Consider the following 12,956-nt stretch of genomic DNA (forward strand, 5'->3'; position numbering starts at 1 on the left):
CTATGACACCAACATCCATTTCTTTATGTCAGATGGCAACTGCTTCTCCAATACAGATATAGATGTAATATTTTTTAGAAAGATAAGCATCATATTGTTAGATTATATAAGTAACCTCAAGTTCAACTGTCGGAGTTGGTTGGAGCGCCGGGGTGCACTGACTTCATATCATAGGCCTGCAGTAGCTAAAGCTTAATAATATCACACCATACCAAACCTTCACAAACGTTTATGAACTTTGTTAGGGTCATAACAAAAGCAGAAGAGCAAATGTAAACCAGGGTAAAAACACACTACCCTCCCCTGTGCTGCCCCAAAAAACAACACAACCCTCCCCTACTTTGGACCACCCTTTGAAGTAGGGAATGGCGGTGAGATTTGAAGAAAATACGAATATATTATTGTACATGTTAAAGGCCGCCGGATTTACAGCTCTTTCCAAACTTTGGAACAATTTAGAAGAGGGCACAGATTTCTTCCCAGTCCCTATTGCACTTCATATTTCCACCACACAGTGGTGCACAGCATACGCCAAACAGCATCCGTAGGCTACATTTTGGCTGTAATGTAGCCTACAAGAGATCACAGTATGGTGTTCAGCATTGTCCTCAAACACATTTCTCTTTTCTCTCACATAAAATCACCGGCCTGGATCTCTTGGAAGTCAGCGATTCAATGTTAAGTGAGTTCGGATATGAGGTAGGCTATAACTTTTCAGAAATATCCCTTCAAAAAGCTTTAATGTTATTCGATTTCTATTGAACGCACATAAGGAATAGTTGTTGTAAAGTTCTGCAAGCCTTTGGTGGGCTTGAATGGGAAACCAAACAATCATATAGTCTACTACTGGGGGTAGGATAACATTGTTTAGTGGGGAATGAAACAGTCTACCTTGGCCTACTTCCATATCACATAATGAGTGAGGTGTGTTATGTCCTTTGTTGAATGATCTAATGAATCTTGACTCTTGTCAGTGATGCTTTTGCAGTCAATTTGTCTGCGATGGGTGACATTCCTCTATGCTACTGTCTAATCATGCATTCTAGCTTCCTCGAGTCATTCCATGTCATTTCAACAAGCCATGACACCCACCATCACAGATTGTTCTGAAATCATTTCTGTAGTTTCTGAAACATTATTTTGTTGAAATTTTATTTTGATTTCTGAGAAATTCCGCTAATTGATTGCACCTAAATTGGCCCTTTTTGTTTTATAGGATTCACATAATATTCAACAAATAAAGTACATCTGTACCCAACATCTGATTTGGACCAAACCTCTTCCTACCTTTGAGTAATGGGGAATCCAATAAAATGGTCAAAAGCCACCCATGGACAACCCACATCCCACACCTATCCCACCCCTCATTGACCCCCATTGTAAAAGAGCCAACTTCCTTGTAGATTTTTTTGTCATACAGAAATAACAAAACATGCCAAAAAAGCTGCTGTGTTGTTAATTGTACGTGTAACCAGGTCAAAAATCCAGACCAACATTTCTCAAAACTCTTAACGTAGAGAAATAGAGCCTGCGGGAAGAGCCTCATGGCTTCAGGTCATTTGGCATGGAAAATGGAGACCCGTTTGTAACTCCACTCACTAATTTTAGCTGTATAGTTCATCTGTTGGTTTTGCTGGTCAAATCAAATCATTAAAGAAAATGTTATTCGTCACATACACGTGTTTAGCAGATGTTATTGCAGGTGTAGAGAAATACTTGTGTTTCTAGCTCTGACAGTGTAGTAATATCTAACAAGTAATATCTAACAATTTCACAACATATTCCCAATACACACACATCTAAGTAAAGGAATGGAATTAAGAATATATAAATATATGGACGAGCAAAGTCAGTGGCATAGACAAAGATACAGTAGAATAGAATCGACTACAGTATATGAGATGAGTAATGCAAAATATGTAAACATTATTAAAGTGACTAGTTTTCCATTTATTAAAATGGCCAGTGATTTAAAGTCTATGTATATAAGCAGCAGCCTCTAATGTGCTAGTGATGGCTATTTAACAGTGTGATGGCCTTGAGATAGAAGCTGTTTTTCAGTCTCTCGGTCCCAGCTTTGATGCACCTGTACTGGCCGCGCCTTCTGTATGATAGCAGGGTGAACAGGCAGTGGCTCGGGTGGATGTTGTCCTTGATGATCTCTGACCTTCCTGTGACATCGGGGGCTGTAGGTGTCCTGGAGGGCAGGTGGTGGTCTTGGCTAGTCTATTGTTCTGGTCGGTAGCTAGCTAGCACTCACTCACGTGGCTTTTTGCACCTTCATGAAAAGGGGAATGAGGGAAAGCCTACAATATTACATTTTTCTAAGTAGTGAGAATGCTCAGGAGCAGGAAATGTAGAAACATTTTGACATGTTGTACTTAAATGTAGTTTTGTAATTGACGAAAACAAGCAGAAAACCAGAAGATTGAGTTTAAAAAAGGTGAAGTTTTTGTGTGAGACAAAAGGGTAACCTAGCGAGGCAACCACAGGTTGTTTTCCCCAAAGGCGGGCTGGCTGTGACGATCTATCTAATTCCGACTGGGACTCATTCCAGCATGATGATGCAAGAGGACAATGGTTGAACCAATAAGCACATTATTTTTCATTTTATTAAGGTAAGCAAAGTTGATTAATAAATTCAAATATATGAAGCCAAAATCATATGATAAACTATAGCTAGACTAGATAGATAAAGTTTTATTAGAATTTGAGCACTGTTTGTAAGCTAGCTAGCTAGCTAACTTTGCTAGCAAGCTAGCTTGATAGGAAAAAGCTAGATTACTTTAATTAACCACTTTACCAGATAGTTAGCTAACTCTTACAAACATAAGTCATTTTTCTATTATGGAATAGAGCTACAGACCCAGCCTGACATTACCAATGAGATGATTGTTACTTTTTATTTGAGTATTTCAGTGTGGAGTCTATGTTGAGGTGAGGGGACTATGTTTCATGAAGCCATTAGAAGACTGTTGCTGACCTCTTTTGAATGCAGGTGATAGGCAGAGAGCTGACTGAGAGGAAGTTTGTATCTAAATTATTTATAATAATTTGTGTAACTAGTCTTGGTGATTCAATAGCCTAGTTAATCATTACATTACTTTTAACATGGTCTCTATGTTTTGTTCAGTCTGGCAGTAACCTAACTATCAGAGGCAGAGAATCTCTCTTTCCCTGCTAGTGTCAACTGGATGTAAGTTGTTCTTATAATTTACATCATAATAATTATGCATAGCATTTTGTCTTTGTTTTGGCAGATGAACTCATGCTTATTTCTGAAGATTAACTCGTGTTTTTGCTCCTTTTTTCTTATCCTCAGGAACCAGGCAGGCTGTATTGTTCCATAAAGAAGTCAGCCTTAGTTGGTATCAAGATTGACCTGGGCCATCATTCAAACAATGAGATGCCACCTGTGCATATTTCCAAAATATTTGAGCATATAATGACAATAAAATCTGGCCTTTATTTAATTGTTTATTATATTATATTCTTAGCTAAAAATATTACTATATATTAGTAGTAACCATATGTCACCTATACGCTGGGAGTCAGGAAGCAGGTACAGAAGGTGAGTTTGATAATGAAGAATGCAGATAAATAAAACATGAGAAGCGTACAGATCGTGAATGAAAACAAACCAATACTGCCTGATGACTGAGGCTACTGAGGGCTAAATAAGTGAAGGTAATCAAGGTGATGATGAGGTCCAGGTGTGAGTAATAATGGGGAGCAAGTGTGAGTAATGATGATTGCCAGGGGCGGTGGTTTGTAGACCGGCAACGTCGAGCAGGAGTAGGCGTGACAGTACCAGGAGTAGTAGGTTCCTGGTGGAGAGCCAGACGTGATCACCAGGATGGAACATGGGAGCCTTACTGCGGTGGCATTCACCTGCTCCTTCTGGCGGTGGATGGCACGCTGGAGGCAATTCAGGGAAACAGATGGCAATTTTCGTGCACATAGAAATGAGTCTCGAGTGCATCCAGGTGTGTGTGCCGCAGCGACTTTTCTTCACAATAAACAAACCAGCTCATTTTGTTCAGAACCGCCCAGGGTATGATGCCTTGTCCTCTTGTAACTGTACATCCCCCCCCCACTCACTCAGTCTGGCTTTAAACATACTCTTGGAAGTTGTAATAGTAGAATGCACAAGGTGCAATTTTGAAATTGGGTAGTGCATAATGAGTTCCTCTTGTCATGTTGGTCATTGCAGACCTTAGAGAGCTAGAAATGTCCAGATCAACTAACCCATGTCTAGCTGATGTATTTTTATTTAGATTTTTTATCCAATTTATATTGTTGTAATTTTTTAGTCACTCAAATATCACATTAATACACATTAGACATGGCAAAATGTATAGAATTTCATGAAAATGACATTTTCTTTGAAACCCATGACAAAATCTGAAGAATTCCAGGACATAAGCTATAAAACTGCAAAATTCTCTCCACCAACCAGTTTGGACACTACATTACAGTAGAGTAGAGGGGCGGTAGGTAGCCTAGCAGTTAGAGCGTTGGGCCAGTAACCAAAAGGTCGCTGATTCGAATACCTGAGCCGACAAGGTGATCAATCCTACTCTGCTTCCGGGCTCTGTAGTATCGAGATTGGAATGTGACTGTTGAACACAGAGACACTTGGACATCAAAAGGTTGAATAATTGAACAGTATTTCTGTATTACAAGCAGTTGGAGTGGTCCATGGACACTTAAGGTACAGTCATGTCGAGCTTGTTTCAATTGGTGACCTCATGAAGGACAGGAGACAAACATGACTGTTTCTTTGTTTGTACAGTGCCTTGCGAAAGTATTCGGCCCCCTTGAACTTTGCAACCTTTTGCCACATTTCAGGCTTCAAACATAAAGATATAAAACTGTTTTTTTTTGTGAAGAATCAACAACAAGTGGGACACAATCATGAAGTGGAACGACATTTATTGGATATTTCATCCCACCATCCCCACTGTATACAGTCCCATAATATCTCAATTATGGGATTTGCATCTGAATGTTGAAAAAATAAATGATTGAGTATAGGAATACTTTTGGAAAGATAACAATGTGATCTGAGTTTTCTAAATGAAAATAGTTTTTCATAGTAATTTAGGATCAGTCAGTGGCCACGCCCCGGTGAGCACAGATATTACACGGCGGCATGGAACGCCCCCTTTTCTACTAAGTATAAAACCCACTAAGTATAAAACCCAATAATTCAGGCTGTAGTTGTTTAAGTACTTTAGTCTGGTAAACGCATCCGGTCGAATTACCAAATTGTACTCTGATGTATCCATTATAACAAGATACATCTATGAAAGACTTTGATCTCTGGTGGACAAACCAGAGACTTTCTGTCGACAATCTATCCAGCAGACAGACTGGAGATCACAGAGAGGGACAACAAAGGCATACACTCGTAAATATGTAAATTGCTATTTATTTTAGAATTAGCGGTTGTTAATGTTCAAAGTATTAGCATTTCCATGAGTGTAGTTATCAACTCTGAATTTCCCACTTTTGAGCTGTCCCCACCCCTTTCCTTTCTCTACCAAGGCATCATATCGGTTTCGTCCACGAGGGATTTTTCTTTGTGTCATGTTAGTAACCAATGTATGACCTACTGTGTGTTTATGTAATTCTGTGATTGATTAGTTAGTTAGTAAATCAATAATTAAGCCAACTTGTATATCGCTGATTCATGATTTATGTTAGGGTTCGTGCAGATATCCAAGGTGTTTGCAACATTCAGGTATGAGATTGATGAGGTAATAATACTTAATAGAAGACTGTAATTGATAAGATATGAAAATATCAGAAGAGTTCATTCGGGAAATAGAGACTCTATAAACATTTTCCCGTGGTGCCCCAACTTCCTAGTTAATTAAAGTTACATGATTAGTTTAATCACATAAGGAATAATTACACATAGATAATTGATTTGATAATATAACAGTCTTCACATTTAATGATAGTCATGCTAGGACAGTGCAGTATTGTAGAGTTCAGTACAGTAGAGTATATCATACTGTACTCAACATATCTACTTAGTGTACTGAACTCTACTGTGCTTTACTGTGATGTCCAAACTTGTGAAGATGTCTGATTGTTTCAGATTTGGTCTGGTCCGAACCAACCACATGTGGTCTTGTTTGGGGGAGGAGCTCATTACAATAATAGCCCGTGTGTAGAATAATACCCAAGTATGCAAAATAAAGATATTGCACATTTCTACCTTTGTGTACCTATTCAGGATTCATCACCATGAAGATAATTATATTAATTTCCATAGTTATGCATTTCTATATACTACAGATCAGGGACCAATGATGTAATTCTGTTACCGTAATTCCATTACCGGATGTAAATCCACTTTACCTACTGGAGCTCAGTAAGACATCTTTGAAAATTAATTCGGAGCAGATATTTAAGAGTTTTGTAGTTGCATAAAAAACCTGAAGGAGGTTATACTGTAATTCTGTTAACAAACTTTGCATCTGCACATTTCCAGTAAATGTGCTTTTGTGATTTTTTTGTGTGTAAATTCTTCAAATAAGTCATTGTGCATAGAGATGTATGGTTTGTTTGGCAAACAATTTAATGTGAAAAATCTGAGTCAAAGCATAATTCCATTATTGTGGAATTGCCCGTTATCTAAAGTGCACTTATCTGAAATCAGGAGGGGACTGTATCAATACATTTGAATCATTTTGGCATTCCATGGTGCAATTCACTTTCCTCTCCCAGTAGAATATTCTGACTTTGTCTTGATTCAAATACATTATATGTTTTGGCTCTGAATTGTTTTATTTCCTCAGTTGCTATTCCCCCATAATGCTCCTCGTGTTTTGAGGGAAAAAATCTTCTCAAATAATAATGGCATGTGTAGGCCTAATACTTCGATTTCCCAGGTATCTGTAGAGCTGGTTTGGATTACAAAACATGGACTTGGCCTGTAGCATTTGTACAGTTGGGAGAGGAATTTGAGATGTGCTGCTATTGCACCTTTGGACCACAATCATTGACAGATGAGGGAGATGCCTCTCATCATACAAGTTGGCATGCCTGTCTTGGAGACATAACGTTTCCAAATGATATATTTAGATACATGGAATTTAACTCCGTATATATTTGACTTTGTCTGAATCATCAGACCATGCATTATCGATTTCAAACCGAAGCTTGGAGACTCGTTTATCTTCACGTGCTTATTGCCCTTCTCTTTCAACTTCCAAAGCGGTCTCTATCCTGTGGTATAAAGGCACATCTGTACTACACAGGATGACTTAATTAATAAAAGCCGGTGAACAATACCACAAGTCTATGTGCGTTTGTAAAGATGGAAACTTCTCATATAGATACAGTACATTTACGGACATATATTTTACTCTTGCAACCATTTTCACAGTTCGTATAAAGTGAAATAGGAGAGACACTGATTGGGTAGGTAACTAACTACACGATGCGTAAAAATAGTGACTGGAGCAACCATCTACCCGTTCGGTCCTGGAGTGGCTTTGGGACAGGCCCGCAGAGTTGATACCTTAACTTACAAAAAAGGCTTTTGTCATTTTTCTGGTTATTGCATGAGCGACGATTCCAAAAGCCAACAGAAAAGCCGGCAAAATTGTCTTACTTCCTATAGCAGACTGGAGAAGGAGGGATTTCCCTCCTGAAAACTTATTTCCAATGAGGGGGTTGGGGGTTGCACTTGCCCGGTCTCAGATGCATACACTGCTGCCGCGGTTTGTAGAAGGGGGCCATTATTTTATGCATTCCCTTCGTAGCGCAGTCAAGTGGAAAAAATATTCCTCAACGTTTTAAGAAGTTGAAATGGGAAGGGACGCATACGCGTTATTCTCTGGATAAGAGCAAACGTAGCATGCTATTCGAAGGAAACCCGTGAAGTAACATGGATTAGTCGTATCATCATTTTTTAGAATAGTTTGGGAAATTTTGCATAATATCCGCTCTTCATCGAATCTTTGGAAATACCCGAGCAGGGACGTCAACAACGGAGCAGTGGTGTAGTAGTTTCTCTGTGAAGTTTCATTGAAAGGTAGACACGACTACATAACGGAATAGTCTAGGCTACTGTAAACATTTGCTTATATTGTTTGCCATGACTTGTGAAAGTGTGTGATTGGATAGGCCATTTGTTGGTCACGCTACCAGAGGTATGTTTGTGTAGAGAGCTAAACAGTAGTCCAAGATGCATTTGTAGACATTTCCGTGGAAATAACAGTGATCAGACGATGCTCATGTTTGGACACACCTGTGTCAGCCTACCCTGACACCGTGACTTTGACAGTCTGCAGATGTGTGTGTGTTGTTACCTTTTTATTGGGATTGTATTGGCAATGGAAGGATTGACCATGTTTACTCTTTCTCGCTCTCTCTTTCTCTCTCGACAAATGTGATGTACTGTAGCAGTACATTGACACTATGTTACAGCATACAATGTTATATGTTGCCCTGCCCCACGTTTATTCAGTAGTTACCAATTAAATACCCCACCCCCTTTATTAATTCCATATGAGCCAGCCATATATCCTGTAATTGACTACTGTACCTTTCATGCATTTTTGTGTCCTGTGCTCAGTTCTGAGCATTGCCTTCTATAAATACACTACATGCTTTTATTATGCATATATTATACAGTAGTAAAGACATAGACATGGGACCATTTAATTTTGCTTGTGGAGGTCCTCAAAAAGCTTTCCTACTTTATCATAACAAGATTAATTAACCTTATCAGTGTGAGCATATTATCAGTCTACGTGTATCTTCACTCCCATTCAACCTCTAGCCTTTGTTGTGTGATAATACCATGGGGTAGCTCTGTTTGCCTGTGTGGAGACTCCTGTTAAATTACATTATCCCCTGTAGGTTCACAGATGTCCCTCTGCTCCTCATGAATGTGGTAGGCTAGTAGTAGTCAGGGGGATAGCTGGGCTGGCACACAATGTCTCAGCTAGGAGAAGGGTTAGTATAGTCAGAGAAAGGACATGTAGACTAAACGTGTTAAATAACTTGTATCATTATAGACTATAAGTATGCTTTACATCAGGGGTTTCCTTTTAGCTGGTCATTTGGTAGAACATACAGTGCCTTGCGAAAGTATTCGGCCCCCTTGAACTTTGCGACCTTTTGCCACATTTCAGGCTTCAAACATAAAGATATAAAACTGTATTTTTTTGTGAAGAATCAACAACAAGTGGGACACAATCATGAAGTGGAACGACATTTATTGGATATTTCAAACTTTTTTAACAAATCAAAAACTGAAAAATTGGGCGTGCAAAATTATTCAGCCCCTTTACTTTCAGTGCAGCAAACTCTCTCCAGAAGTTCAGTGAGGATCTCTGAATGATCCAATGTTGACCTAAATGACTAATGATGATAAATACAATCCACCTGTGTGTAATCAAGTCTCCGTATAAATGCACCTGCACTGTGATTGTCTCAGAGGTCCGTTAAAAGCGCAGAGAGCATCATGCAGAACAAGGAACACGCCAGACAGGTCCGAGATACTGTTGTGAAGAAGTTTAAAGCCGGATTTGGATACAAAAAGATTTCCCAAGCTTTAAACATCCAAAGGAGCACTGTGCAAGCGATAATATTGAAATGGAAGGAGTATCAGACCACTGCAAATCTACCAAGACCTGGCCGTCCCTCTAAACTTTCAGCTCATACATGGAGAAGACTGATCAGAGATGCAGCCAAGAGGCCCATGATCACTCTGGATGAACTGCAGAGATCTACAGCTGAGGTGGGAGACACTGTCCATAGGACAACAATCAGTCGTATATTGCACAAATCTGGCCTTTATGGAAGAGTGGCAAGAAGAAAGCCATTTCTTAAAGATAAAAAGTGTTGTTTAAAGTTTGCCACAAGCCACCTGGGAGACACACCAAACATGTGGAAGAAGGTGCTCTGGTCAGATGAAACCAAAATTGAACTTTTTGGCGTCAATGCAAAACGTTATGTTTGGCGTAAAAGCAACACAGCGCATCACCCTGAACACACCATCTCCACTTTCAAACATGGTGGTGGCAGCATCATGGTTTGGGCCTGCTTTTCTTCAGCAGGGACAGGGAAGATGGTTAAAATTGATGGGTAGATGGATGGAGCCAAATACAGGACCATTCTGGAAGAAAACCTGAAGGAGTCTGCAAAAGACCTGAGACTGGGATGGAGATTTGTCTTCCAACAAGACAATGATCCAAAACATAAAGCAAAATCTACAATGGAATGGTTCAAAAATAAACATATCCAGGTGTTAGAATGGCCAAGTCAAAGTCCAGACCTGAATCCAATCGAGAATCTGTGGAAAGAACTGAAAACTGCTGTTCACAAATGCTCTCCATCCAACCTCACTGAGCTCGAGCTGTTTTGCAAGGAGGAATGGGAAAAAATTTCAGTCTCTCGATGTGCAAAACTGATAGAGACATACCCCAAGCGACTTACAGCTGTAATCGCAGCAAAAGTTGGCGCTACAAAGTATTAACTTAAGGGGGCTGAATAATTTTGCACGCCCAATTTTTCAGTTTTTGATTTGTTAAAAAAGTTTGAAATATCCAATAAATGTCGTTCCACTTCATGATTGTGTCCCACTTGTTGTTGATTCTTCACAAAAAATACAGTTTTATATCTTTATGTTTGAAGCCTGAAATGTGGCAAAAGGTCGCAAAGTTCAAGGGGGCCGAATACTTTCGCAAGGCACTGTACTATGGGGGAGTCACTGACTAATCATATTCACCTGAAAACGAATGGGTTAATGGATGCCGAGCTGGGCCATTGGAAGCACCGCCTTCCTGGCTATAATACCAGGGTTCGCATTCATTTCCTCAATTTTCCGCTCTTCACTCGCCTGAACGAAGAACGTGTCATGCAATTTACAAAGTTTCAAGTACGCCCCGGGGCATGTGGTTTCACAATGAAAAAATTAAAGATAATCATGAGTGCTGTTCTCTTTACCAGGGTTGGAAACATGCTCAGGAGGCTTTGGCTCGGACTTGTTCTTGTGACCATTGTACCCGGCTTGGTTAAACTTCCATTGGGCGTTGTGCTGATATTGAGAAAGATTGGGGCTGCTGGCAAAGGCTCTTCCCGTGTGGTCGGGAGAGGGCAGCAGTGGTGGTTAGTTGATACATGTGTTATCCCGGTTTCTCTGGCAATGTTCAGAGTGTGGGGATGGTATACTATCCCTGGTTTGCTCTGGAGGATTTCCAGAGTGTGAATCGGATGACATCAGTCCGGAGCAGCCTAAAACCCCAGCTTTGGATTCGACAGGGGAGAGTGAACCATTGGTGGTTAATGTACCTTTGATGGAGCTGTGTCGTAGAGCGGCAGATCACCTAGGGGTGGATGCTGCAGATGTATCATATCAATATGCTGCAGGAGTGGAATAACACCATGGAGACGGGGAAGCCAGTTTCAGAGCTTCTCGACAAAATATGTGCTGTGTCTGATCCCGCTGTACTATCATGGCTGTGGAGAAAAGTATGGGGGTGAAGCTGGTGACTCAGCGCCACCTCTGACTGGCATTGTCCTGTATTCCTGAGAGGGACAGGCAGTTGTATTTTGATGAGCCAGTTTCTCCAACAAGGTTGTTTGGCTCGGCTATGGAGTACTTACAGGCCCGTTTCGAGGAAAAAATAAAACAGGATGCAGCTCTTTGGTTAGAGTGTTGGACTAGTAACCGAAAGGTTGCAAGTTCATATCACCGAGCTGACGAGGTACAAATCTGTCGTTCTGCCCCTGAACAGGCAGTTAACCCACTGTTCCTAGGCCGTCATTGAAAATAAGAATTTGTTCTTAACTGACTTGCCTAGTTAAATAAAGGTAAAAAAATGTTTTTAAAAAATGGAGGTGGCTTGGCAGTTCCCAAGGTGTGAAGGAAAGGGTCCAGGCCAAAGGTGGGTTGCTCACGGCATCAAGTTCTGTTTTTGACCATGTTGGTGCTTCTGGACGTCTTGGACGTCTTCGAAGGAGAGCGGAGTGGAAAGCGGATTCGTCCGCAGCGCGGGGAAAGAAGCAGTCATCTCAACCTTAGCTGGAGGCCAGGGGAGTGGACGTGTTCCCTGGGCCCTCCTCCCCACGTATTTACTGTGGCAACCGTACTCCAAAGTGCTTCGGTTAATGTGGGAAAGTTACTGGTTGCCGTAGTGCCTGGCAGCGTGCTCTGTCAGTGGCAGACAATTTTGCCATGGGGGATGAGGATAGTGATGAAAGGTGTACGGTCTGCAGTTCGCTGTGCGTTCTCCTCCATTTCGTGGCAGCATTATGTCAAGGGTCCCTGAGGTCCTAGCTCTTGTCTTGAGAGAGGACATTGCCTCTCTCTTTCAAAAACAGGCTATTCGGGTAGTCCCTGTTTCAGGAGTACAGAGCAGTCCCAACGATTGGTTTGCATCCATAGATCTGAAGAATGCATATTTTCATGTGGCTATATATCCTCCCCACAGCGGTTTAATTTCGAGGGTGTGGCCTACACCTTTTTGGTTCTGCCTTTGAGGTTCTCCCTATTGCCCTGCACCTTTTCTATGGTGATGGAGGCGGCTTTGGCACAGGTGCCAGGGGATCAGAGTATTGGCCTATCTGGATGATTGGCTGGTTGTAGTGGAGTCGAGGGAACTGCCACTCTGGTGTTCAAAGTAAATCACAAGAAAAGTTGTTTGACTCCGGCTTAGCGCATTCAGTTTCTGGGTCTCGTTCTGGACTCGGTTCCGAATCATGTGTTTTTCCCAAACAGTCGCCTTCAGCCCTGGGCTGCCATGGCAGCGCACAAGTACACAGTTTCCTGGTTACTGCAGGTTTTCTGTGGTTTTTGGTCGATTCTATGTAGCACGTGTGCTGTTGTTTTGGACTTGTGGTTCCTTTTAAGACTTCTGACATTCAAGGCTTGCAAGGTAAGTATTGTTCTTGGGATAGTGGGGTCTATGGTCTTGGGCTGGGGCTGG

At 41.0% G+C, this 12,956-nt stretch overlaps 1 protein-coding gene and 1 long non-coding RNA gene across 6 annotated transcripts in view; both read left to right on the forward strand.

The window, feature by feature from the left end:
- Nucleotides 1-603: 603 nt before the first annotated feature.
- Nucleotides 604-12,956, forward strand: part of LOC135550742 (angiomotin-like) — a 68,124-nt gene continuing 55,771 nt past the window's right edge. For 3 of the 4 annotated variants that reach the window (XM_064981817.1, XM_064981821.1, XM_064981822.1), the window contains exon 1: nt 7,723-8,053. The gene's annotated coding sequence lies outside the window, so the exon portion shown is untranslated. Of the gene's footprint in view, nt 700-7,722; nt 8,054-12,956 lie in introns of those variants that run through there. The other variant, XM_064981820.1, reaches the window with a different exon arrangement.
- LOC135549204 (uncharacterized) lies at nt 2,532-3,558 on the forward strand. 2 transcript variants are annotated; one of them, XR_010456959.1, is made up of 4 exons: nt 2,532-2,618; nt 2,912-2,998; nt 3,134-3,196; nt 3,323-3,558. It is a non-coding gene; the product is annotated as an uncharacterized LOC135549204 (long non-coding RNA). The 2 variants fall into 2 exon arrangements; XR_010456960.1 differs by lacking the exon at nt 2,912-2,998.

Source organism: Oncorhynchus masou, chromosome 12 (assembly GCF_036934945.1).
Source record: "Oncorhynchus masou masou isolate Uvic2021 chromosome 12, UVic_Omas_1.1, whole genome shotgun sequence".
Classification (NCBI taxonomy): Eukaryota; Metazoa; Chordata; class Actinopteri; order Salmoniformes; family Salmonidae; genus Oncorhynchus; species Oncorhynchus masou.